The sequence below is a fragment of the Pseudophryne corroboree genome, chromosome 4 (genome assembly GCF_028390025.1).
Source record: "Pseudophryne corroboree isolate aPseCor3 chromosome 4, aPseCor3.hap2, whole genome shotgun sequence".
Taxonomy (NCBI): Eukaryota; Metazoa; Chordata; class Amphibia; order Anura; family Myobatrachidae; genus Pseudophryne; species Pseudophryne corroboree.
Genome location: NC_086447.1, coordinates 16,283,861 through 16,310,103, shown reverse-complemented (window position 1 = coordinate 16,310,103; position 26,243 = coordinate 16,283,861). Strand labels below are relative to the sequence as shown.

General features: G+C 36.4%; 16 non-coding genes across 16 annotated transcripts; 8 read left to right on the top strand and 8 right to left on the bottom strand.

Moving 5' to 3' along the window:
• Window positions 1–619: 619 nt before the first annotated feature.
• TRNAM-CAU (transfer RNA methionine (anticodon CAU)) lies at window positions 620–691 on the bottom strand. Its single transcript has one exon. It is a non-coding gene; the product is annotated as a tRNA-Met (tRNA).
• A 2,521-nt stretch (window positions 692–3,212) lies between these two features.
• TRNAN-GUU (transfer RNA asparagine (anticodon GUU)) lies at window positions 3,213–3,286 on the top strand. Its single transcript has one exon. It is a non-coding gene; the product is annotated as a tRNA-Asn (tRNA).
• Window positions 3,287–4,379: 1,093 nt separating this feature from the next.
• TRNAN-GUU (transfer RNA asparagine (anticodon GUU)) lies at window positions 4,380–4,453 on the top strand. The gene has a single exon. It is a non-coding gene; the product is annotated as a tRNA-Asn (tRNA).
• Window positions 4,454–5,547: 1,094 nt separating this feature from the next.
• On the top strand, window positions 5,548–5,621 carry TRNAN-GUU (transfer RNA asparagine (anticodon GUU)). Its single transcript has one exon. It is a non-coding gene; the product is annotated as a tRNA-Asn (tRNA).
• Window positions 5,622–6,714: 1,093 nt separating this feature from the next.
• TRNAN-GUU (transfer RNA asparagine (anticodon GUU)) lies at window positions 6,715–6,788 on the top strand. Its single transcript has one exon. It is a non-coding gene; the product is annotated as a tRNA-Asn (tRNA).
• An 835-nt stretch (window positions 6,789–7,623) lies between these two features.
• On the bottom strand, window positions 7,624–7,695 carry TRNAM-CAU (transfer RNA methionine (anticodon CAU)). The gene has a single exon. It is a non-coding gene; the product is annotated as a tRNA-Met (tRNA).
• A 3,427-nt stretch (window positions 7,696–11,122) lies between these two features.
• TRNAM-CAU (transfer RNA methionine (anticodon CAU)) lies at window positions 11,123–11,194 on the bottom strand. Its single transcript has one exon. It is a non-coding gene; the product is annotated as a tRNA-Met (tRNA).
• A 1,353-nt stretch (window positions 11,195–12,547) lies between these two features.
• Window positions 12,548–12,621, top strand: TRNAN-GUU (transfer RNA asparagine (anticodon GUU)). Its single transcript has one exon. It is a non-coding gene; the product is annotated as a tRNA-Asn (tRNA).
• A 2,004-nt stretch (window positions 12,622–14,625) lies between these two features.
• TRNAM-CAU (transfer RNA methionine (anticodon CAU)) lies at window positions 14,626–14,697 on the bottom strand. Its single transcript has one exon. It is a non-coding gene; the product is annotated as a tRNA-Met (tRNA).
• Window positions 14,698–15,793: 1,096 nt separating this feature from the next.
• Window positions 15,794–15,865, bottom strand: TRNAM-CAU (transfer RNA methionine (anticodon CAU)). The gene has a single exon. It is a non-coding gene; the product is annotated as a tRNA-Met (tRNA).
• Window positions 15,866–16,960: 1,095 nt separating this feature from the next.
• On the bottom strand, window positions 16,961–17,032 carry TRNAM-CAU (transfer RNA methionine (anticodon CAU)). The gene has a single exon. It is a non-coding gene; the product is annotated as a tRNA-Met (tRNA).
• A 1,096-nt stretch (window positions 17,033–18,128) lies between these two features.
• On the bottom strand, window positions 18,129–18,200 carry TRNAT-CGU (transfer RNA threonine (anticodon CGU)). The gene has a single exon. It is a non-coding gene; the product is annotated as a tRNA-Thr (tRNA).
• A 186-nt stretch (window positions 18,201–18,386) lies between these two features.
• On the top strand, window positions 18,387–18,460 carry TRNAS-GCU (transfer RNA serine (anticodon GCU)). Its single transcript has one exon. It is a non-coding gene; the product is annotated as a tRNA-Ser (tRNA).
• Window positions 18,461–21,914: 3,454 nt separating this feature from the next.
• TRNAM-CAU (transfer RNA methionine (anticodon CAU)) lies at window positions 21,915–21,986 on the bottom strand. The gene has a single exon. It is a non-coding gene; the product is annotated as a tRNA-Met (tRNA).
• Window positions 21,987–22,173: 187 nt separating this feature from the next.
• On the top strand, window positions 22,174–22,247 carry TRNAS-GCU (transfer RNA serine (anticodon GCU)). Its single transcript has one exon. It is a non-coding gene; the product is annotated as a tRNA-Ser (tRNA).
• Window positions 22,248–24,508: 2,261 nt separating this feature from the next.
• TRNAS-GCU (transfer RNA serine (anticodon GCU)) lies at window positions 24,509–24,582 on the top strand. The gene has a single exon. It is a non-coding gene; the product is annotated as a tRNA-Ser (tRNA).
• The last annotated feature ends 1,661 nt before the right edge of the window (window positions 24,583–26,243 follow it).

Genomic DNA, 26,243 nt, shown 5'->3' with positions numbered 1-26,243 from the left:
CTCCATTTTATGGCTTTATTTTTATGCTAACACATTTGCTCTCTGAAAAGTGTCCACAAAGCCAAGTCTCTGATTAACACCTTTGTAGGAATGGTTTTTCACCTATTACTGATTAAAACTTGCTTCATTGGAAAGGCAGCAAGATGCATCCTCATTACAATGTCCACTGAAATAATACAGGTTGACACCAGGAAACATAAACCTAACTGCATCCTTGCTGCTTTCTCAAGTGGGAATCTGTTTAATGTGAAAACCAGGTGATATCTAATCAGCACACAGGTAAGAAGTTAAGAAAATCTTTCTTTAAGGGTGAAGATGTTTCTCACAAAATCGTTGCCCCAATGCATCATTGAAATTCAAGCTGGAAAGATGATTTTGAAATATCAATTGTACATTTTGCATTGCTCTTCTGGTGACAATGTAGCTTGTTTTTGTCAATTACCATTTCAGTAATAGGGTAAAGAAAATTAAGTGGATTTCTGAAAGAAAACAATGCTGTCAATATACTATTAAACCAAATTAAAATGTTAAAAGTTACTGTACTTTAGGTAAAAATAAAAGAGTCCAAATATCAATCCCAGTTTTGGAAGAATTTAATTAACAAAAAAATAAGTGCACATAGCAGAGGATGGTTTCGATCCATCGACCTCTGGGTTATGGGCCCAGCACGCTTCCGCTGCGCCACTCTGCTGCTCATGTTAGTGTCAGAGATCCTGAAGTACTCACTCATCATGTGAAAGTACCAATGTGTTTCTTCGTTGGTCAATGGAAGAAAAATCTTGCAAAACTCTCCAGATTATTGCCTTTTTAACCTTTTTCTAGGAAACTTTCTAGATGAATGCTTTTTAGCCTTTGTCAGTACATGCTTTTGCAAGCTGTCTCTGTGGCGCAATCGGTAAGCGCATTCAGCTGTTAACCTAAAGGTTGGTGGTTCAATCCCACCCAGGAATGTTATTGACCGTGTGATCAAATTTTGGTGATCTTTAAGTAGACAAGTCAAAATTTCAAACCACCTCTTATAGTGTAGGGTATCTGGCCTTCTCTGATGCAATCAGAGTCAGATTTGATTAAGTCATTTTATAAAAAACAGGAAGCACAATTTAGCATGGGGTTGCAGAGAAAAAAAATTATGCAGGCAGAGAAATCCAATTGAGTGATTAATCAGCTCTCCATTTTATGGCTTTATTTTTATGCTAACACATTTGCTCTCTGAAAAGTGTCCACAAAGCCAAGTCTCTGATTAACACCTTTGTAGGAATGGTTTTTCACCTATTACTGATTAAAACTTGCTTCATTGGAAAGGCAGCAAGATGCATCCTCATTACAATGTCCACTGAAATAATACAGGTTGACACCAGGAAACATAAACCTCACTGCATCCTTGCTGCTTTCTCAAGTGGGAATCTGTTTAATGTGAAAACCAGGTGATATCTAATCAGCACACAGGTAAGAAGTTAAGAAAATCTTTATGTAAGGGTGAAGATGTTTCTCACAAAATCATTGCCCCAATGCATCATTGAAATTCAAGCTGGAAATATGATTTTGAAATATCAATTGTACATTTTGCATTGCTCTTCTGGTGACAATGTAGCTTGTTTTTGTCAATTACCATTTCAGTAATAGGGTAAAGAAAATTAAGTGGATTTCTGAAAGAAAACAATGCTGTCAATATACTATTAAAACAAATTAAAATGTTAAAAGTTATTGTACTTTAAGTAAAAATAAAAGAGTCAAAATATCAATCCCAGTTTTGGAAGAATTTAATTAACAAAAAAATAAGTGCACATAGCAGAGGATGGTTTCGATCCATCGACCTCTGGGTTATGGGCCCAGCACGCTTCCGCTGCACCACTCTGCTGCTCGTGTAAGTGTAAGAGATCCTGAAGTACTCACTCATCATGTGAAAGTACCAATGTGTTTCTTCGTTGGTCAATGGAAGAAAAATCTTGCAAAACTCTACAGATTATTGCCTTTTTAACCTTTTTCTAGGAAACTTTCTAGATGAATGCTTTTTAGCCTTTGTCAGTACACTCTTTTGCAAGCTGTCTCTGTGGCGCAATCGGTTAGCGCATTCTGCTGTTAACCGAAAGGTTGGTGGTTCAATCTCACCCAGGGACGTAACTGACCGTGTGATCAAATTTTGGTGATCTTTAAGTAGACAAGTCAAAATTTCAAACCACCTCTTATAGTGTAGGGTACCTGGCCTTCTCTTATGCAATCAGAGTCAGATTTGATTAAGTCATTTTATAAAAAACAGGAAGCACAATTTAGCATGGGGTTGCAGAGAAAAAAAATTATGCAGGCAGAGAAATCCAATTGAGTGATTAATCAGCTCTCCATTTTATGGCTTTATTTTTATGCTAACACATTTGCTCTCTGAAAAGTGTCCACAAAGCCAAGTCTCTGATTAACACCTTTGTAGGAATGGTTTTTCACCTATTACTGATTAAAACTTGCTTCATTGGAAAGGCAGCAAGATGCATCCTCATTACAATGTCCACTGAAATAATACAGGTTGACACCAGGAAACATAAACCTCACTGCATCCTTGCTGCTTTCTCAAGTGGGAATCTGTTTAATGTGAAAACCAGGTGATATCTAATCAGCACACAGGTAAGAAGTTAAGAAAATCTTTACGTAAGGGTGAAGATGTTTCTCACAAAATCATTGCCCCAATGCATTATTGAAATTCAAGCTGGAAATATGATTTTGAAATATCAATTGTACATTTTGCATTGCTCTTCTGGTGACAATGTACCTTGTTTTTGTCAATTACCATTTCAGTAATAGGGTAAAGAAAATTAAGTGGATTTCTGAAAGAAAACAATGCTGTCAATATACTATTAAAACAAATTAAAATGTTAAAAGTTATTGTACTTTAAGTAAAAATAAAAGAGTCAAAATATCAATCCCAGTTTTGGAAGAATTTAATTAACAAAAAAATAAGTGCACATAGCAAAGGATGGTTTCGATCCATCGACCTCTGAGTTATGGGCCCAGCACACTTCCGCTGCGCCACTCTGCTGCTCATGTAAGTGTCAGAGATCCTGAAGTATCTCACTCATCATGTGAAAGTACCAATGTGTTTCTTAGTTGGTCAATGGAAGAAAAATCTTGCAAAACTCTCCAGATTATTGCCTTTTTAACCTTTTTCTAGGAAACTTTCTAGATGAATGCTTTTTAGCCTTTGTCAGTACACGCTTTTGCAAGCTGTCTCTGTGGTGCAATTGGTTAGCACGTTCGGCTGTTAACCTAAAGGTTGGTGGTTCAATCCCACCCAGGGACGAAATTGACCTTGTGATCAAATTTTGGTGATCTTTAAGTAGACAGGTCAAAATTTCAAACCACCTCTTATAGTGTAGGGTACCTGGCCTTCTCTGATGCAATCAGAGTCAGATTTGATTAAGTCATTTTATAAAAAACAGGAAGCACAATTTAGCATGGGGTTGCAGAGAAAAAAAATTATGCAGGCAGAGAAATCCAATTGAGTGATTAATCAGCTCTCCATTTTATGGATTTATTTTTATGTTAACACATTTGCTCTCTGAAAAGTGTCCACAAAGCCAAGTCTCTGATTAACACCTTTGTAGGAATGGTTTTTCACCTATTACTGATTAAAACTTGCTTCATTGGAAAGGCAGCAAGATGCATCCTCATTACAATATCCACTGAAATAATACAGGTTGACACCAGGAAACATAAACCTCCCTGCATCCTTGCTGCTTTCTCAAGTGGGAATCTGTTTAATGTGAAAACCAGGTGATATCTAATCAGCACACAGGTAAGAAGTTAAGAAAATCTTTCTTTAAGGGTGAAGATGTTTCTCACAAAATCGTTGCCCCAATGCATCATTGAAATTCAAGCTGGAAAGATGATTTTGAAATATCAATTGTACATTTTGCATTGCTCTTCTGGTGACAATGTAACTTGTTTTTGTCAATTACCATTTCAGTAATAGGGTAAAGAAAATTAAGTGGATTTCTGAAAGAAAACAATGCTGTCAATATACTATTAAAACAAATTAAAATGTTAAAAGTTATTGTACATTAAGTAAAAATAAAAGAGTCAAAATATCAATTCCAGTTTTGGAAGAATTTAATTAACAAAAAAATAAGTGCACATAGCAGAGGATGGTTTCGATCCACCGACCTCTGGGTTATGGGCCCAGCACGCTTCCGCTGCGCCACTCTGCTGCTCATGTAAGTGTCAGAGATCCTGAAGTACTCACTCATCATGTGAAAGTACCAATGTGTTTCTTCGTTGGTCAATGGAAGAAAAATCTTGCAAAACTCTCCAGATTATTGCCTTTTTAAACTTTTTCTAGGAAACTTTCTAGATGAATGCTTTTTAGCCTTTGTCAGTACATGCTTTTGCAAACTGTCTCTGTGGCGCAATCGGTTAGCGCATTCGGCTGTTAACCGAAAGGTTGGTGGTTCAATCCCACCCGGGGACGTAATTGACCTTGTGATCAAATTTTGGTGATCTTTAAGTAGACAAGTCAAAATTTCAAACCACCTCTTATAGTGTAGGGTACCTGGCCTTCTCTGATGCAATCAGAGTCAGATTTGATTAAGTCATTTTATAAAAAACAGGAAGCACAATTTAGCATGGGGTTGCAGAGAAAAAAAATTATGCAGGCAGAGAAATCCAATTGAGTGATTAATCAGCTCTCCATTTTATGGCTTTATTTTTATGCTAACACGTTTTTCTCTTTGAAAAGTGTCCACAAAGCCAAGTCTCTGATTAACACCTTTCTAGGAATGGTTTTTCACCTATTACTGATTAAAACTTGCTTCATTGGAAAGGCAGCAAGATGCATCCTCATTACAATGTCCACTGAAATAATACAGGTTGACACCAGGAAACATAAACCTCACTGCATCCTTGCTGCTTTCTCAAGTGGGAATCTGTTTAATGTGAAAACCAGGTGATATCTAATCAGCACACAGGTAAGAAGTTAAGAAAATCTTTCTTTAAGGGTGAAGATGTTTCTCACAAAATCGTTGCCCCAATGCATCATTGAAATTCAAGCTGGAAAGATGATTTTGAAATATCAATTGTACATTTTGCATTGCTCTTCTGGTGACAATGTAGCTTGTTTTTGTCAATTACCATTTCAGTAATAGGGTAAAGAAAATTAAGTGGATTTCTGAAAGAAAATAATGCTGTCAATATACTATTAAAACAAATTAAAATGTTAAAAGTTATTGTACATTAAGTAAAAATAAAAGAGTCAAAATATCAATCCCAGTTTTGGAAGAATTTAATTAACAAAAAAATAAGTGCACATAGCAGAGGATGGTTTCGATCCATCGACCTCTGGGTTATGGGCCCAGCACGCTTCCGCTGCACCACTCTGCTGCTCGTGTAAGTGTAAGAGATCCTGAAGTACTCACTCATCATGTGAAAGTACCAATGTGTTTCTTCGTTGGTCAATGGAAGAAAAATCTTGCAAAACTCTCCAGATTATTGCCTTTTTAACCTTTTTCTAGGAAACTTTCTAGATGAATGCTTTTTAGCCTTTGTCAGTACACGCTTTTGCAAGCTGTCTCTGTGGTGCAATTGGTTAGCACGTTCGGCTGTTAACCTAAAGGTTGGTGGTTCAAACCCACCCAGGGACGAAATTGACCTTGTGATCAAATTTTGGTGATCTTTAAGTAGACAGGTCAAAATTTCAAACCACCTCTTATAGTGTAGGGTACCTGGCCTTCTCTGATGCAATCAGAGTCAGATTTGATTAAGTCATTTTATAAAAAACAGGAAGCACAATTTAGCATGGGGTTGCAGAGAAAAAAAATTATGCAGGCAGAGAAATCCAATTGAGTGATTAATCAGCTCTCCATTTTATGGATTTATTTTTATGTTAACACATTTGCTCTCTGAAAAGTGTCCACAAAGCCAAGTCTCTGATTAACACCTTTGTAGGAATGGTTTTTCACCTATTACTGATTAAAACTTGCTTCATTGGAAAGGCAGCAAGATGCATCCTCATTACAATATCCACTGAAATAATACAGGTTGACACCAGGAAACATAAACCTCCCTGCATCCTTGCTGCTTTCTCAAGTGGGAATCTGTTTAATGTGAAAACCAGGTGATATCTAATCAGCACACAGGTAAGAAGTTAAGAAAATCTTTCTTTAAGGGTGAAGATGTTTCTCACAAAATCGTTGCCCCAATGCATCATTGAAATTCAAGCTGGAAAGATGATTTTGAAATATCAATTGTACATTTTGCATTGCTCTTCTGGTGACAATGTAACTTGTTTTTGTCAATTACCATTTCAGTAATAGGGTAAAGAAAATTAAGTGGATTTCTGAAAGAAAACAATGCTGTCAATATACTATTAAAACAAATTAAAATGTTAAAAGTTATTGTACATTAAGTAAAAATAAAAGAGTCAAAATATCAATTCCAGTTTTGGAAGAATTTAATTAACAAAAAAATAAGTGCACATAGCAGAGGATGGTTTCGATCCACCGACCTCTGGGTTATGGGCCCAGCACGCTTCCGCTGCGCCACTCTGCTGCTCATGTAAGTGTCAGAGATCCTGAAGTACTCACTCATCATGTGAAAGTACCAATGTGTTTCTTCGTTGGTCAATGGAAGAAAAATCTTGCAAAACTCTCCAGATTATTGCCTTTTTAAACTTTTTCTAGGAAACTTTCTAGATGAATGCTTTTTAGCCTTTGTCAGTACATGCTTTTGCAAACTGTCTCTGTGGCGCAATCGGTTAGCGCATTCGGCTGTTAACCGAAAGGTTGGTGGTTCAATCCCACCCGGGGACGTAATTGACCTTGTGATCAAATTTTGGTGATCTTTAAGTAGACAAGTCAAAATTTCAAACCACCTCTTATAGTGTAGGGTACCTGGCCTTCTCTGATGCAATCAGAGTCAGATTTGATTAAGTCATTTTATAAAAAACAGGAAGCACAATTTAGCATGGGGTTGCAGAGAAAAAAAATTATGCAGGCAGAGAAATCCAATTGAGTGATTAATCAGCTCTCCATTTTATGGCTTTATTTTTATGCTAACACGTTTTTCTCTTTGAAAAGTGTCCACAAAGCCAAGTCTCTGATTAACACCTTTCTAGGAATGGTTTTTCACCTATTACTGATTAAAACTTGCTTCATTGGAAAGGCAGCAAGATGCATCCTCATTACAATGTCCACTGAAATAATACAGGTTGACACCAGGAAACATAAACCTCACTGCATCCTTGCTGCTTTCTCAAGTGGGAATCTGTTTAATGTGAAAACCAGGTGATATCTAATCAGCACACAGGTAAGAAGTTAAGAAAATCTTTCTTTAAGGGTGAAGATGTTTCTCACAAAATCGTTGCCCCAATGCATCATTGAAATTCAAGCTGGAAAGATGATTTTGAAATATCAATTGTACATTTTGCATTGCTCTTCTGGTGACAATGTAGCTTGTTTTTGTCAATTACCATTTCAGTAATAGGGTAAAGAAAATTAAGTGGATTTCTGAAAGAAAATAATGCTGTCAATATACTATTAAAACAAATTAAAATGTTAAAAGTTATTGTACTTTAAGTAAAAATAAAAGAGCAAAATATCAATCCCAGTTTTTGAAGAATTTAATTAATAAAAAATTAAGTGCACATAGCAGAGGATGGTTTCGATCCATCGACCTCTGGGTTATGGGCCCAGCACGCTTCCGCTGCGCCACTCTGCTGCTCATGTTAGTGTCAGAGATCCTGAAGTACTCACTCAACATATGAAAGTACCAATGTGTTTCTTCGTTGGTCAATGGAAGAAAAATCTTGCAAAACTCTCCAGATTATTGCCTTTTTAACCTTTTTCTAGGAAACTTTCTAGATGAATGCTTTTTAGCCTTTGCCAGTACATGCTTTGGCAAGCTGTCTCTGTGGCGCAATCGGTAAGCGCATTCGGCTGTTAACCTAAAGGTTGGTGGTTCAATCCCACCCAAGGATGTTATTGACCGTGTGATCGAGTTTTGGTGATCTTTAAGTAGACAAGTCAAAATTTCAAACCACCTCTTATAGTGTAGGGTAAATGGCCTTCTCTGATGCAATCAGAGTCAGATTTGATTAAGTCATTTTATAAAAAACAGGAAGCACAATTTAGCATGGGGTTGCAGAGAAAAAAAATTATGCAGGCAGAGAAATCCAATAGAGTGATTAATCAGCTCTCCATTTTATGGCTTTATTTTTATGTTTACACATTTGCTCTCTGAAAAGTGTCCACAAAGCCAAGTCTCTGATTAACACCTTTGTAGGAATGGTTTTTCACCTATTACTGATTAAAACTTGCTTCATTGGAAAGGCAGCAAGATGCATCCTCATTACAATGTCCACTGAAATAATACAGGTTGACACCAGGAAACATAAACCTCCCTGCATCCTTGCTGCTTTCTCAAGTGGGAATCTGTTTAATGTGAAAACCAGGTGATATCTAATCAGCACACAGGTAAGAAGTTAAGAAAATCTTTCTTTAAGGGTGAAGATGTTTCTCACAAAATCGTTGCCCCAATGCATCATTGAAATTCAAGCTGGAAAGATGATTTTGAAATATCAATTGTACATTTTGCATTGCTCTTCTGGTGACAATGTAACTTGTTTTTGTCAATTACCATTTCAGTAATAGGGTAAAGAAAATTAAGTGGATTTCTGAAAGAAAACAATGCTGTCAATATACTATTAAAACAAATTAAAATGTTAAAAGTTATTGTACTTTAAGTAAAAATAAGAGTCCAAATATCAATCCCAGTTTTGGAAGAATTTAATTAACAAAAAAATAAGTGCACATAGCAGAGGAAGGTTTCGATCCATCGACCTCTGGGTTATGGGCCCAGCACGCTTCCGCTGCGCCACTCTGCTGCTCATGTAAGTGTAAGAGATCCTGAAGTACTCACTCATCATGTGAAAGTACCAATGTGTTTCTTCGTTGGTCAATGGAAGAAAAATCTTGCAAAACTCTCCAGATTATTGCCTTTTTAACCTTTTTCTAGGAAACTTTCTAGATGAATGCTTTTTAGCCTTTGTCAGTACATGCTTTTGCAAGCTGTCTCTGTGGTGCAATCGGTAAGCGCATACGGCTGTTAACCTAAAGGTTGGTGGTTCAATCCCACCCAGGGATGTTATTGACCGTGTGATCAAATTTTGGTGATCTTTAAGTAGACAAGTCAAAATTTCAAACCACCTCTTATAGTGTAGGGTACCTGGCCTTCTCTGATGCAATCAGAGTCAGATTTGATTAAGTCATTTTATAAAAAACAGGAAGCACAATTTAGCATGGGGTTGCAGAGAAAAAAAATTATGCAGGCAGAGAAATCCAACTGAGTGATTAATCAGCTCTCCATTTTATGGCTTTATTTTTACGCTAACACATTTGCTCTCTGAAAAGTGTCCACAAAGCCAAGTCTCTGATTAACACCTTTGTAGGAATGGTTTTTCACCTATTACTGATTAAAACTTGCTTCATTGGAAAGGCAGTAAGATGCATCCTCATTACAATGTCCACTGAAATAATACAGGTTGACACCAGGAAACATAAACCTCACTGCATCCTTGCTGCTTTCTCAAGTGGGAATCTGTTTAATGTGAAAACCAGGTGATATCTAATCAGCACACAGGTAAGAAGTTAAGAAAATCTTTATTTAAGGGTGAAGATGTTTCTCACAAAATCGTTGCCCCAATGCATCATTGAAATTCAAGCTGGAAAGATGATTTTGAAATATCAATTGTACATTTTGCATTGCTCTTCTGGTGACAATGTAGCTTGTTTTTGTCAATTACCATTTCAGTAATAGGGTAAAGAAAATTAAGTGGATTTCTGAAAGAAAACAATGCTGTCAATATACTATTAAAACAAATTAAAATGTTAAAAGTTATTGTAATTTAAGTAAAAATAAAAGAGTCAAAATATCAATCCCAGTTTTGGAAGAATTTAATTAACAAAAAAATAAGTGCACATAGCAGAGGATGGTTTCGATTCATCGACCTCTGGGTTATGGGCCCAGCACGCTTCCGCTGCGCCACTCTGCTGCTCATGTAAGTGTCCGAGATCATGAAGTACTCACTCATCATGTGAAAGTACCAATGTGTTTCTTCATTGGTCAATGGAAGAAAAATCTTGCAAAACTCTCCAGATTATTGCCTTTTTAACCTTTTTCTAGGAAACTTTCTAGATTAATGCTTTTTAGCCTTTGTCAGTACATGCTTTTGCAAGCTGTCTCTGTAGTGCAATCTGTTAGCGCATTCGGCTGTTAACCGAAAGGTTGGTGGTTCAATCCCACCCAGGGACGTAATTGACCGTATGATCAAATTTTGGTGATCTTTAAGTAGACAAGTCAAAATTTCAAACCACCTCTTATAGTGTAGGGTATCTGGCCTTCTCTGATGCAATCAGAGTCAGATTTGATTAAGTCATTTTATAAAAAACAGGAAGCACAATTTAGCATGGGGTTGCAGAGAAAAAAAAATATGCAGGCAGAGAAATCCAATTGAGTGATTAATCAGCTCTCCATTTTATGGCTTTATTTTTATGCTAACACATTTGCTCTCTGAAAAGTGTCCACAAAGCCAAGTCTCTGATTAATACCTTTGTAGGAATGGTTTTTCACCTATTACTGATTAAAACTTGCTTCATTGGAAAGGCAGCAAGATGCATCCTCATTACAATGTCCACTGAAATAATACAGGTTGACACCAGGAAACATAAACCTCACTGCATCCTTGCTGCTTTCTCAAGTGGGAATCTGTTTAATGTGAAAACCAGGTGATATCTAATCAGCACACAGGTAAGAAGTTAAGAAAATCTTTATTTAAGGGTGAAGATGTATCTCACAAAATCGTTGCCCCAATGCATCATTGAAATTCAAGCTGGAAAGATGATTTTGAAATATCAATTGTACATTTTGCATTGCTCTTCTGGTGACAATGTAGCTTGTTTTTGTCAATTACCATTTCAGTAATAGGGTAAAGAAAATTAAGTGGATTTCTGAAAGAAAACAATGCTGTCAATATACTATTAAAACACATGAAAATGTTAAAAGTTATTGTACTTTAAGTTAAAATAAAAGAGTCAAAATATCAATCCCAGTTTTGGAAGAATTTAATTAACAAAAAAATAAGTGCACATAGCAGAGGATGGTTTCGATCCATCGACCTCTGGGTTATGGGCCCAGCACGCTTCCGCTGCGCCACTCTGCTGCTCATGTAAGTGTAAGAGATCCTGAAGTACTCACTCATCATGTGAAAGTACCAATGTGTTTCTTCGTTGGTCAATGGAAGAAAAATCTTGCAAAACTCTCCAGATTATTGCCTTTTTAACCTTTTTCTAGGAAACTTTCTAGATGAATGCTTTTTAGCCTTTGTCAGTACATGCTTTTGCAAGCTGTCTCTGTGGCACAATCGGTAAGCGCATTCGGCTATTAACCTAAAGGTTGGAGGTTCAATCCCACCCAGGGATGTTATTGACCGTGTGATCAAATTTTGGTGATCTTTAAGTAGACAAGTCAAAATTTCAAACCACCTCTTATAGTGTAGGGTACCTGGCCTTCTCTGATGCAATCAGAGTCAGATTTGATTAAGTCATTTTATAAAAAACAGGAAGCACAATTTAGCATGGGGTTGCAGAGAAAAAAAATTATGCAGGCAGAGAAATCCAATTGAGTGATTAATCAGCTCTCCATTTTATGGCTTTATTTTTATGCTAACACATTTGCTCTCTGAAAAGTGTCCACAAAGCCAAGTCTCTGATTAACACCTTTGTAGGAATGGTTTTTCACCTATTACTGATTAAAACTTGCTTCATTGGAAAGGCAGCAAGATGCATCCTCATTACAATGTCCACTGAAATAATACAGGTTGACACCAGGAAACATAAACCTCACTGCATCCTTGCTGCTTTCTCAAGTGGGAATCTGTTTAATGTGAAAACCAGGTGATATCTAATCAGCACACAGGTAAGAAGTTAAGAAAATCTTTATTTAAGGGTGAAGATGTTTCTCACAAAATCGTTGCCCCAATGCATCATTGAAATTCAAGCTGGAAAGATGATTTTGAAATATCAATTGTACATTTTGCATTGCTCTTCTGGTGACAATGTAGCTTGTTTTTGTCAATTACCATTTCAGTAATAGGGTAAAGAAAATTAAGTGGATTTCTGAAAGAAAACAATGCTGTCAATATACTATTAAAACAAATTAAAATGTTAAAAGTTATTGTAATTTAAGTAAAAATAAAAGAGTCAAAATATCAATCCCAGTTTTGGAAGAATTTAATTAACAAAAAAATAAGTGCACATAGCAGAGGATGGTTTCGATCCATCGACCTCTTGGTTATGGGCCCAGCACGCTTCCGCTGCGCCACTCTGCTGCTCATGTAAGTGTCTGAGATCATGAAGTACTCACTCATCATGTGAAAGTACCAATGTGTTTCTTCATTGGTCAATGGAAGAAAAATCTTGCAAAACTCTCCAGATTATTGCCTTTTTAACCTTTTTCTAGGAAACTTTCTAGATTAATGCTTTTTAGCCTTTGTCAGTACATGCTTTTGCAAGCTGTCTCTGTGGCGCAATCTGTTAGCGCATTCGGCTGTTAACCGAAAGGTTGGTGGTTCAATCCCACCCAGGGACGTAATTGACCGTGTGATCAAATTTTGGTGATCTTTAAGTAGACAAGTCAAAATTTCAAACCACCTCTTATAGTGTAGGGTATCTGGCCTTCTCTGATGCAATCAGAGTCAGATTTGATTAAGTCATTTTATAAAAAAACAGGAAGCACAATTTAGCATGGGGTTGCAGAGAAAAAAAAATATGCAGGCAGAGAAATCCAATTGAGTGATTAATCAGCTCTCCATTTTATGGCTTTATTTTTATGCTAACACATTTGCTCTCTGAAAAGTGTCCACAAAGCCAAGTCTCTGATTAATACCTTTGTAGGAATGGTTTTTCACCTATTACTGATTAAAACTTGCTTCATTGGAAAGGCAGCAAGAAGCATCCTCATTACAATGTCCACTGAAATAATACAGGTTGACACCAGGAAACATAAACCTCACTGCATCCTTGCTGCTTTCTCAAGTGGGAATCTGTTTAATGTGAAAACCAGGTGATATCTAATCAGCACACAGGTAAGAAGTTAAGAAAATCTTTCTTTAAGGGTGAAGATGTTTCTCACAAAATCGTTGCCCCAATGCATCATTGAAATTCAAGCTGGAAAGATGATTTTGAAATATCAATTGTACATTTTGCATTGCTCTTCTGGTGACAATGTAGCTTGTTTTTGTCAATTACCATTTTAGTAATAGGGTAAAGAAAATTAAGTGGATTTCTGAAAGAAAACAATGCTGTCAATATACTATTAAAACAAATTAAAATGTTAAAAGTTATTGTACTTTAAGTAAAAATAAAAGAGTCAAAATATCAATCCCAGTTTTGGAAGAATTTAATTAACAAAAAAATAAATGCACATAGCAGAGGATGGTTTCGATACATTGACCTCTGGGTTATGGGCCCAGCACGCTTCCGCTGCGCCACTCTGCTGCTCATGTTAGTGACAGAGATCCTGAAGTACTCACTCATCATATGAATGTACCAATGTGTTTCTTCATTGGTCAATGGAAGAAAAATCTTGCAAAACTCTCCAGATTATTGCCTTTTTAACCTTTTTCTAGGAAACTTTCTAGATGAATGCTTTTTAGCCTTTGTCAGTACATGCTTTTGCAAGCTGTCTCTGTGGCGCAATCGGTAAGCGCATTTGGCTGTTAACCTAAAGGTTGGTGGTTAAATCCCACCCAGGGATGTTATTGACTGTGTGATCAAATTTTGGTGATCTTTAAGTAGACAAGTCAAAATTTCAAACCACCTCTTATAGTGTAGGGTATCTGGCCTTCTCTGATGCAATCAGAGTCAGATTTGATTAAGTCATTTTATAAAAAAACAGGAAGCACAATTTAGCATGGGGTTGCAGAGAAAAAAAAATATGCAGGCAGAGAAATCCAATTGAGTGATTAATCAGCTCTCCATTTTATGGCTTTATTTTTATGCTAACACATTTGCTCTCTGAAAAGTGTCCACAAAGCCAAGTCTCTGATTAATACCTTTGTAGGAATGGTTTTTCACCTATTACTGATTAAAACTTGCTTCATTGGAAAGGCAGCAAGATGCATCCTCATTACAATGTCCACTGAAATAATACAGGTTGACACCAGGAAACATAAACCTCACTGCATCCTTGCTGCTTTCTCAAGTGGGAATCTGTTTAATGTGAAAACCAGGTGATATCTAATCAGCACACAGGTAAGAAGTTAAGAAAATCTTTCTTTAAGGGTGAAGATGTTTCTCACAAAATCGTTGCCCCAATGCATCATTGAAATTCAAGCTGGAAAGATGATTTTGAAATATCAATTGTACATTTTGCATTGCTCTTCTGGTGACAATGTAGCTTGTTTTTGTCAATTACCATTTCAGTAATAGGGTAAAGAAAATTAAGTGGATTTCTGAAAGAAAACAATGCTGTCAATATACTATTAAAACAAATTAAAATGTTAAAAGTTATTGTACTTTAAGTAAAAATAAAAGAGTCAAAATATCAATCCCAGTTTTGGAAGAATTTAATTAACAAAAAAATAAGTGCACATAGCAGAGGATGGTTTCGATCCATCGACCTCTGGGTTATGGGCCCAGCACGCTTCCGCTGCGCCACTCTGCTGCTCATGTTAGTGTCAGAGATCCTGAAGTACTCACTCATCATATGAAAGTACCAATGTGTTTCTTCGTTGGTCAATGGAAGAAAAATCTTGCAAAACTCTCCAGATTATTGCCTTTTTAACCTTTTTCTAGGAAACTTTCTAGATGAATGCTTTTTAGCCTTTGTCAGTACATGCTTTTGCAAGCTGTCTCTGTGGTGCAATCGGTAAGCGCATTTGGCTGTTAACCTAAAGGTTGGTGGTTAAATCCCACCCAGGGATGTTATTGACCGTGTGATCAAATTTTGGTGATCTTTAAGTAGACAAGTCAAAATTTCAAACCACCTCTTATAGTGTAGGGTACCTGGCCTTCTCTGATGCAATCAGAGTCAGATTTGATCAAATCATTTTATAAGAAACAGGAAGCACAATTTAGCATGGGGTTGCAGAGAAAAAAAAATTATGCAGGCAGAGAAATCCAATTGAGTGATTAATCAGCTCTCCATTTTATGGCTTTATTTTTATGCTAACACATTTGCTCTTTGAAAAGTGTCCACAAAGCCAAGTCTCTGATTAACACCTTTGTAGGAATGGTTTTTCACCTATTACTGATTAAAACTTGCTTCATTGGAAAGGCAGCAAGATGCATCCTCATTACAATGTCCACTGAAATAATACAGGTTGACACCAGGAAACATAAACCTCACTGCATCCTTGCTGCTTTCTCAAGTGGTAATCTGTTTAATGTGAAAACCAGGTGATATCTAATCAGCACACAGGTAAGAAGTTAAGAAAATCTTTCTTTAAGGGTGAAGATGTTTCTCACAAAATCGTTGCCCCAATGCATCATTGAAATTCAAGCTGGAAAGATGATTTTGAAATATCAATTGTACATTTTGCATTGCTCTTCTGGTGACAATGTAGCTTGTTTTTGTCAATTACCATTTCAGTAATAGGGTAAAGAAAATTAAGTGGATTTCTGAAAGAAAACAATGCTGTCAATATACTATTAAAACAAATTAAAATGTTAAAAGTTATTGTACTTTAAGTAAAAATAAAAGAGTCAAAATATCAATCCCAGTTTTGGAAGAATTTAATTAACAAAAAAATAAGTGCACATAGCAGAGGATGGTTTCGATCCATCGACCTCTGGGTTATGGGCCCAGCACGCTTCCACTGCGCCACTCTGCTGCTCATGTTAGTGTCAGAGATCCTGAAGTACTCACTCATCATGTGAAAGTACCAATGTGTTTCTTCGTTGGTCAATGGAAGAAAAATCTTGCAAAACTCTCCAGATTATTGCCTTTTTAACCTTTTTCTAGGAAACTTTCTAGATGAATGCTTTTTAGCCTTTGTCAGTACATGCTTTTGCAAGCTGTCTCTGTGGCGCAATCGGTAAGCGCATTCAGCTGTTAACCTAAAGGTTGGCGTTTCAATCCCACCCAGGGATGTTATTGACCGTGTGATCAAATTTTGGTGATCTTTAAGTAGACAAGTCAAAATTTTAAACCACCTCTTATAGTGTAGGGTACCTGGCCTTCTCTGATGCAATCAGAGTCAGATTTGATTAAGTCATTTTATAAAAAACAGGAAGCACAATTTAGCATGGGGTTGCAGAGAAAAAAAATTATGCAGGCAGAGAAATCCAATTGAGTGATTAATCAGCTCTCCATTTTATGGCTTTATTTTTTTGCTAACACATTTGCTCTTTGAAAAGTGTCCACAAAGCCAAGTCTCTGATTAACACCTTTGTAGGAATGGTTTTTCACCTATTACTGATTAAAACTTGCTTCATTGGAAAGGCAGCAAGATGCATCCTCATTACAATGTCCACTGAAATAATACAGGTTGACACCAGGAAACATAAACCTCACTGCATCCTTGCTGCTTTCTCAAGTGGGAATCTGTTTAATGTGAAAACCAGGTGATATCTAATCAGCACACAGGTAAGAAGTTAAGAAAATCTTTATTTAAGGGTGAAGATGTTTCTCACAAAATCGTTGCCCCAATGCATCATTGAAATTCAAGCTGGAAAGATGATTTTGAAATATCAATTGTACATTTTGCATTGCTCTTCTGGTGACAATGTAGCTTGTTTTTGTCAATTACCATTTCAGTAATAGGGTAAAGAAAATTAAGTGGATTTCTGAAAGAAAACAATGCTGTCAATATACTATTAAAACACATGAAAATGTTAAAAGTTATTGTACTTTAAGTTAAAATAAAAGAGTCAAAATATCAATCCCAGTTTTGGAAGAATTTAATTAACAAAAAAATAAGTGCACATAGCAGAGGATGGTTTCGATCCATCGACCTCTGGGTTATGGGCCCAGCACGCTTCCGCTGCGCCACTCTGCTGCTCATGTAAGTGTAAGAGATCCTGAAGTATCTCACTCATCATGTGAAAGTACCAATGTGTTTCTTAGTTGGTCAATGGAAGAAAAATCTTGCAAAACTCTCCAGATTATTGCCTTTTTAACCTTTTTCTTGGAAACTTTCTAGATGAATGCTTTTTAGCCTTTGTCAGTACATGCTTTTGCAAGCTATCTCTGTGGTGCAATTGTTTAGCACGTTCGGCTGTTAACCTAAAGGTTGGTGGTTCAATCCCACCCAGGGACGTAATTGACCTTGTGATGAAATTTTGGTGATCTTTAAGTAGACAGGTCAAAATTTCAAACCACCTCTTATAGTGTAGGGTAACTGGCCTTCTCTGATGCAATCAGAGTCAGATTTGATTAAGTCATTTTATAAAAAACAGGAAGCACAATTTAGCATGGGGTTGCAGAGAAAAAAAAATATGCAGGCAGAGAAATCCAATTGAGTGATTAATCAGCTCTCCATTTTATGGCTTTATTTTTATGTTAACACATTTGCTCTCTGAAAAGTGTCCACAAAGCCAAGTCTCTGATTAACACCTTTGTAGGAATGGTTTTTCACCTATTACTGATTAAAACTTGCTTCATTGGAAAGGCAGCAAGATGCATCCTCATTACAATGTCCACTGAAATAATACAGGTTGACACCAGGAAACATAAACCTCACTGCATCCTTGCTGCTTTCTCAAGTGGGAATCTGTTTAATGTGAAAACCAGGTGATATCTAATCAGCACACAGGTAAGAAGTTAAGAAAATCTTTCTTTAAGGGTGAAGATGTTTCTCACAAAATCGTTGCCCCAATGCATCATTGAAATTCAAGCTGGAAAGATGATTTTGAAATATCAATTGTACATTTTGCATTGCTCTTCTGGTGACAATGTAGCTTGTTTTTGTAAATTACCATTTCAGTAATAGGGTAAAGAAAATTAAGTGGATTTCTGAAAGAAAACAATGCTGTCAATATACTATTAAAACAAATTAAAATGTTAAAAGTTATTGTACTTTAAGTAAAAATAAAAGAGTCAAAATATCAATCCCAGTTTTGGAAGAATTTAATTAACAAAAAAATAAGTGCACATAGCAGAGGATGGTTTCGATCCATCGACCTCTGGGTTACGAGCCCAGCACGCTTCCGCTGCGCCACTCTGCTGCTCATGTTAGTGTCAGAGATCCTGAAGTACTCACTCATCATGTGAAAGTACCAATGTGTTTTTTCGTTGGTCAATGGAAGAAAAATCTTGAAAAACTCTCCAGATTATTGCCTTTTTAACCTTTTTCTAGGAAACTTTCTAGATGAATGCTTTTTAGCCTTTGTCAGTACCTGCTTTTGCAAGCTGTCTCTGTGGCGCAATCGGTAAGCGCATTTGGCTGCTAACCTAAAGGTTGGTGGTTCAATCCCACCCAGGGATGTTATTGACCGTGTGATCAAATTTTGGTGATCTTTAAGTAGACAAGTCAAAATTTCAAACCACCTCTTATAGTGTAGGGTACCTGGCCTTCTCTGATGCAATCAGAGTCAGATTTGATTAAGTCATTTTAGAAAAAACAGGAAGCACAATTTAGCATGGGGTTGCAGAGAAAAAAAATTATGCAGGCAGAGAAATCCAATTGAGTGATTAATCAGCTCTCCATTTTATGGCTTTATTTTTATGCTAACACATTTGTTCTCTGAAAAGTGTCCACAAAGCCAAGTCTCTGATTAACACCTTTGTAGGAATGGTTTTTCACCTATTACTGATTAAAACCTGCTTCATTGGAAAGGCAGCAAGATGCATCCTCATTACAATGTCCACTGAAATAATACAGGTTGACACCAGGAAACATAAACCTCACTGCATCCTTGCTGCTTTCTCAAGTGGGAATCTGTTTAATGTGAAAACCAGGTGATATCTAATCAGCACACAGGTAAGAAGTTAAGAAAATCTTTATTTAAGGGTGAAGATGTTTCTCACAAAATCGTTGCCCCAATGCATCATTGAAATTCAAGCTGGAAAGATGATTTTGAAATATCAATTGTACATTTTGCATTGCTCTTCTGGTGACAAAGAAGAAAGGAAAATGTCCAAAATGTGGTGCACAAAAAATATACGGTAGCTAAAATATAACTTTTATTAGTATTCCAAGTAAAAGATATGCATAAAAAGCGAAGAATTTATTTAAAAGAGAAAGTGTAGAGGTGTCAAAAAGAATGAAAATGTGTATTAAAAAAACGCTATATGTGAAAGGACTCTATGAAATATTTTTTCTTTTTTCTGAAGAAATTCACAGAATAAAGGGAGAGCAAAGGGTCTGTGCCCAATGTATTAATGTAGCATAATATGACATCCAATCTTGGGTACAGTATGATCTCCAGTAAACATATCAATCAATATTAAATCTGTGGGACTTTATGGGTTTATTTTACATATATTCTTGTTTCTTAAATTATGCCCTAATGGGTGGGATTCCCAATGTCCTCAAAAAGTGTCATGCACCTCGAGCTCTAGGCCTCACAGTTAGACTTGTTAGTTAGACTTATATATTCTGTATAAGAAATATATTAATAGGTGCTAGGGCCCACTGCCAAGCCTCTTGTGAATATATCTAAATATATATATAGTGATTTGTTTAGATATATTTATTGTGGACCAATCCACTTAAGGCTCCAAAAGTCCCTCCTATCTCACATAAGTGGTAGTGTGAATGGAAAAATCCCATTCAACGTGATGTTATATCTATCTTTGTACCACTGAGATGGGGAATGATAAGTGGCTCCCAAATCTCAGGTTAAACTAATACACTGAGGGAGAGAAGTGTTGGGATATAGTAACTGTATAAATACTCCTTATAGATAAAGTTTCCTTATCCCAAAGGAGTGTACTATGCAAACCCCCTTATCTTGATATTGGATAGCAAAATCTTGGAGTGTGGTAGCATATATAATCTCACTATCTCTATACTCCAAGTATTAAGGATTCTGGGAAATGCATATATAATTTTTACAGTGTCTCTTCAACACTATCTTTTACTACCACTGTGGGGCAGTCAAGCACTAAGAATATCTAAACAGTGGGTCACTCTAGGTGCATTCACATATGATTGATGTTCCCAATATTACAACATGATTGAAATAAAAGTTAAAGTAAATATAGAGTCCATCATTTTCACATAAGCTACAGCAACCTAACGCAGCGTTTCGCTATTTAGCTTCTTTTTGACACCTCTACACTTTCTCTTTTAAATAAATTCTTCGCTTTTTATGCATATCTTTTACTTGGAATACTAATAAAAGTTATATTTTAGCTACCGTATATTTTTTGTGCACCACATTTTGGACATTTTCCTTTCTTCTTTGAATCATGTGACTATAGTCTTTGTGTCCGTGGTAGCACCCCCCATCTTTTGTGATGACTTTGGAGTGAAACCAAAATAATACTTTTCTCTGGGGGTCTCTAACTCGAATAATACTTACCTATATTTCAGCCTGTGCGCCCTTATCTCTAGTCTTCTGGTGACAATGTAGCTTGTTTTTGTCAATTACCATTTCAGTAATAGGGTAAAGAAAATTAAGTGGATTTCTGAAAGAAAACAATGCTGTCAATATACTATTAAAACAAATTAAAATGTTAAAAGTTATTGTAATTTAAGTAAAAATAAAAGAGTCAAAATATCAATCCCAGTTTTGGAAGAATTTAATTAACAAAAAAATAAGTGCACATAGCAGAGGATGGTTTCGATTCATCGACCTCTGGGTTATGGGCCCAGCACGCTTCCGCTGCGCCACTCTGCTGCTCATGTAAGTGTCCGAGATCAAGAAGTACTCACTCATCATGTGAAAGTACCAATGTGTTTCTTCATTGGTCAATGGAAGAAAAATCTTGCAAAACTCTCCAGATTATTGCCTTTTTAACCTTTTTCTAAGAAACTTTCTAGATTAATGCTTTTTAGCCTTTGTCAGTACATGCTTTTGCAAGCTGTCTCTGTAGTGCAATCTGTTAGCGCATTCGGCTGTTAACCGAAAGGTTGGTGGTTTAATCCCACCCAGGGACGTAATTGACCGTGTGATCAAATTTTGGTGATCTTTAAGTAGACAAGTCAAAATTTCAAACCACCTCTTATAGTGTAGGGTATCTGGCCTTCTCTGATGCAATCAGAGTCAGATTTGATTAAGTCATTTTATAAAAAACAGGAAGCACAATTTAGCATGGGGTTGCAGAGAAAAAAAATTATGCAGGCAGAGAAATCCAATTGAGTGATTAATCAGCTCTCCATGTTATGGCTTTATTTTTATGCTAACACATTTGCTCTCTGAAAAGTGTCCACAAAGCCAAGTCTCTGATTAATACCTTTGTAGGAATGGTTTTTCACCTATTACTGATTAAAACTTGCTTCATTGGAAAGGCAGCAAGATGCATCCTCATTACAATGTCCACTGAAATAATACAGGTTGACACCAGGAAACATAAACCTCACTGCATCCTTGCTGCTTTCTCAAGTGGGAATCTGTTTAATGTGAAAACCAGGTGATATCTAATCAGCACACAGGTAAGAAGTTAAGAAAATCTTTATTTAAGGGTAAAGATGTTTCTCACAAAATCGTTGCCCCAATGCATCATTGAAATTCAAGCAGGAAAGATGATTTTGAAATATCAATTGTACATTTTGCATTGCTCTTCTGGTGACAATGTAGCTTGTTTTTGTCAATTACCATTTCAGTAATAGGGTAAAGAAAATTAAGTGGATTTCTGAAAGAAAACAATGCTGTCAATATACTATTAAAACACATGAAAATGTTAAAAGTTATTGTACTTTAAGTTAAAATAAAAGAGTCAAAATATCAATCCCAGTTTTGGAAGAATTTAATTAACAAAAAAATAAGTGCACATAGCAGAGGATGGTTTCGATCCATCGACCTCTGGGTTATGGGCCCAGCACGCTTCCGCTGCGCCACTCTGCTGCTCATGTAAGTGTAAGAGATCCTGAAGTATCTCACTCATCATGTGAAAGTACCAATGTGTTTCTTAGTTGGTCAATGGAAGAAAAATCTTGCAAAACTCTCCAGATTATTGCCTTTTTAACCTTTTTCTAGGAAACTTTCTAGATGAATGCTTTTTAGCCTTTGTCAGTACATGCTTTTGCAAGCTGTCTCTGTGGCGCAATCGGTAAGCGCTTTTGGCTGCTAACCTAAAGGTTGGTTGTTCAATCCCACCCAGGGATGTTATTGACCGTGTGATCAAATTTTGGTGATCTTTAAGTAGACAAGTCAAAATTTCAAACCACCTCTTATAGTGTAGGGTACCTGGCCTTCTCTGGTGCAATCAGAGTCAGATTTGATTAAGTCATTTTATAAAAAACAGGAAGCACAATTTAGCATGGGGTTGCAGAGAAAAAAAATTATGCAGGCAGAGAAATCCAATTGAGTGATTAATCAGCTCTCCATTTTATGGCTTTATTTTTATGCTAACACATTTGTTCTCTGAAAAGTGTCCACAAAGCCAAGTCTCTGATTAACACCTTTGTAGGAATGGTTTTTCACCTATTACTGATTAAAACTTGCTTCATTGGAAAGGCAGCAAGATGCATCCTCATTACAATGTCCACTGAAATAATACAGGTTGACACCAGGAAACATAAACATCACTGCATCCTTGCTGCTTTCTCAAGTGGGAATCTGTTTAATGTGAAAACCAGGTGATATCTAATCAGCACACAGGTAAGAAGTTAAGAAAATCTTTCTTTAAGGGTGAAGATGTTTCTCACAAAATCGTTGCCCCAATGCATCATTGAAATTCAAGCTGGAAAGATGATTTTGAAATATCAATTGTACATTTTGCATTGCTCTTCTGGTGACAATGTAGCTTGTTTTTGTCAATTACCATTTTAGTAATAGGGTAAAGAAAATTAAGTGGATTTCTGAAAGAAAACAATGCTGTCAATATACTATTAAAACAAATTAAAATGTTAAAAGTTATTGTACTTTAAGTAAAAATAAAAGAGTCAAAATATCAATCCCAGTTTTGGAAGAATTTAATTATCAAAAAAATAAATGCACATAGCAGAGGATGGTTTCGATCCATTGACCTCTGGGTTATGGGCCCAGCACGCTTCCGCTGCGCCACTCTGCAGCTCATGTTAGTGTCAGAGATCCTGAAGTACTCACTCATCATATGAAAGTACCAATGTGTTTCTTCGTTGGTCAATGGAAGAAAAATCTTGCAAAACTCTCCAGATTATTGCCTTTTTAAACTTTTTCTAGGAAACTTTCTAGATGAATGCTTTTTAGCCTTTGTCAGTACATGCTTTTGCAAGCTGTCTCTGTGGCGCAATCGGTAAGCGCATTTGGCTGTTAACCTAAAGGTTGGTGGTTAAATCCCACCCAGGGATGTTATTGACCGTGTGATCAAATTTTGGTGATCTTTAAGTAGACAAGTCAAAATTTCAAACCACCTCTTATAGTGTAGGGTACCTGGCCTTCTCTGATGCAATCAGAGTCAGATTTGATTAAATCATTTTATAAGAAACAGGAAGCACAATTTAGCATGGGGTTGCAGAGAAAAAAAAAATATGCAGGCAGAGAAATCCAATTGAGTGATTAATCAGCTCTCCATTTTATGGCTTTATTTTTATGCTAACACATTTGCTCTTTGAAAAGTGTCCACAAAGCCAAGTCTCTGATTAACACCTTTGTAGGAATGGTTTTTCACCTATTACTGATTAAAACTTGCTTCATTGGAAAGGCAGCAAGATGCATCCTCATTACAATGTCCACTGAAAAAATACAGGTTGATACCAGGAAACATAAACCTCACTGCATCCTTGCTGCTTTCTCAAGTGGGAATCTGTTTAATGTGAAAACCAGGTGATATCTAATCAGCACACAGGTAAGAAGTTAAGAAAATCTTTCTTTAAGGGTGAAGATGTTTCTCACAAAATCGTTGCCCCAATGCATCATTGAAATTCAAGCTGGAAAGATGATTTTGAAATATCAATTGTACATTTTGCATTGCTCTTCTGGTGACAATGTAGCTTGTTTTTGTCAATTACCATTTCAGTAATAGGGTAAAGAAAATTAAGTGGATTTCTGAAAGAAAACAATGCTGTCAATATACTATTAAAACAAATTAAAATGTTAAAAGTTATTGTACTTTAAGTAAAAATAAAAGAGTCAAAATATCAATCCCAGTTTTGGAAGAATTTAATTAACAAAAAAATAAGTGCACATAGCAGAAAATGGTTTCGATCCATCGACCTCTGGGTTATGGGCCCAGCACGCTTCCGCTGCGCCACTCTGCTGCTCATGTTTGTGTCAGAGATCCTGAAGTACTCACTCATCATGTGAAAGTACCAATGTGTTTCTTCGTTGGTCAATGGAAGAAAAATCTTGCAAAACTCTCCAGATTATTGCCTTTTTAACCTTTTTCTAGGAAACTTTCTAGATGAATGCTTTTTAGCCTTTGTCAGTACAGGCTTTTGCAAGCTGTCTCTGTGGCGCAATCGGTAAGCGCATTTGGCTGCTAACCTAAAGGTTGGTGGTTCAATCCCACCCAGGGATATTATTGACCGTGTGATCAAATTTTGGTGATTTTTAAGTAGACAAGTCAAAATTTCAAACCACCTCTTATATTGTAGGGTACCTGGCCTTCTCTGGTGCAATCAGAGTCAGATTTGATTAAGTCATTTTATAAAAAACAGGAAGCACAATTTAGCATGGGGTTGCAGAGAAAAAAATTATGCAGGCAGAGAAATCCAATTGAGTGATTAATCAGCTCTCCATTTTATGGCTTTATTTTTATGCTAACACATTTGTTCTCTGAAAAGTGTCCACAAAGCCAAGTCTCTGATTAACACCTTTGTAGGAATGGTTTTTCACCTATTACTGATTAAAACTTGCTTCATTGGAAAGGCAGCAAGATGCATCCTCATTACAATGTCCACTGAAATAATACAGGTTGACACCAGGAAACATAAACCTCACTGCATCCTTGCTGCTTTCTCAAGTGGGAATCTGTTTAATGTGAAAACCAGGTGATATCTAATCAGCACACAGGTAAGAAGTTAAGAAAATCTTTATTTAAGGGTGAAGATGTTTCTCACAAAATCGTTGCCCCAATGCATCATTGAAATTCAAGCTGGAAAGATGATTTTGAAATATCAATTGTACATTTTGCATTGCTCTTCTGGTGACAATGTAGCTTGTTTTTGTCAATTACCATTTCAGTAATAGGGTAAAGAAAATTAAGTGGATTTCTGAAAGAAAACAATGCTGTCAATATACTATTAAAACAAATAAAAATGTTAAAAGTTATTGTAATTTAAGTAAAAATAAAAGAGTCAAAATTTCAATCCCAGTTTTGGAAGAATTTAATTAACAAAAAAATAAGTGCACATAGCAGAGGATGGTTTCGATTCATCGACCTCTGGGTTATGGGCCCAGCACGCTTCCGCTGCGCCACTCTGCTGCTCATGTAAGTGTCTGAGATCATGAAGTACTCACTCATCATGTGAAAGTACCAATGTGTTTCTTCATTGGTCAATGGAAGAAAAATCTTGCAAAACTCTCCAGATTATTGCCTTTTTAACCTTTTTCTAGGAAACTTTCTAGATTAATGCTTTTTAGCCTTTGTCAGTACATGCTTTTGCAAGCTGTCTCTGTAGTGCAATCTGTTAGCGCATTCGGCTGTTAACCGAAAGGTTGGTGGTTCAATCCCACCCAGGGACGTAATTGACCGTGTGATCAAATTTTGGTGATCTTTAAGTAGACAAGTCAAAATTTCAAACCACCTCTTATAGTGTAGGGTATCTGGCCTTCTCTGATGCAATCAGAGTCAGATTTGATTAAGTCATTTTATAAAAAACAGGAAGCACAATTTAGCATGGGGTTGCAGAGAAAAAAAATTATGCAGGCAGAGAAATCCAATTGAGTGATTAATCAGCTCTCCATTGTATGGCTTTATTTTTATGCTAACACATTTGCTCTCTGAAAAGTGTCCACAAAGCCAAGTCTCTGATTAATACCTTTGTAGGAATGGTTTTTCACCTATTACTGATTAAAACTTGCTTCATTGGAAAGGCAGCAAGATGCATCCTCATTACAATGTCCACTGAAATAATACAGGTTGACACCAGGAAACATAAACCTCACTGCATCCTTGCTGCTTTCTCAAGTGGGAATCTGTTTAATGTGAAAACCAGGTGATATCTAATCAGCACACAG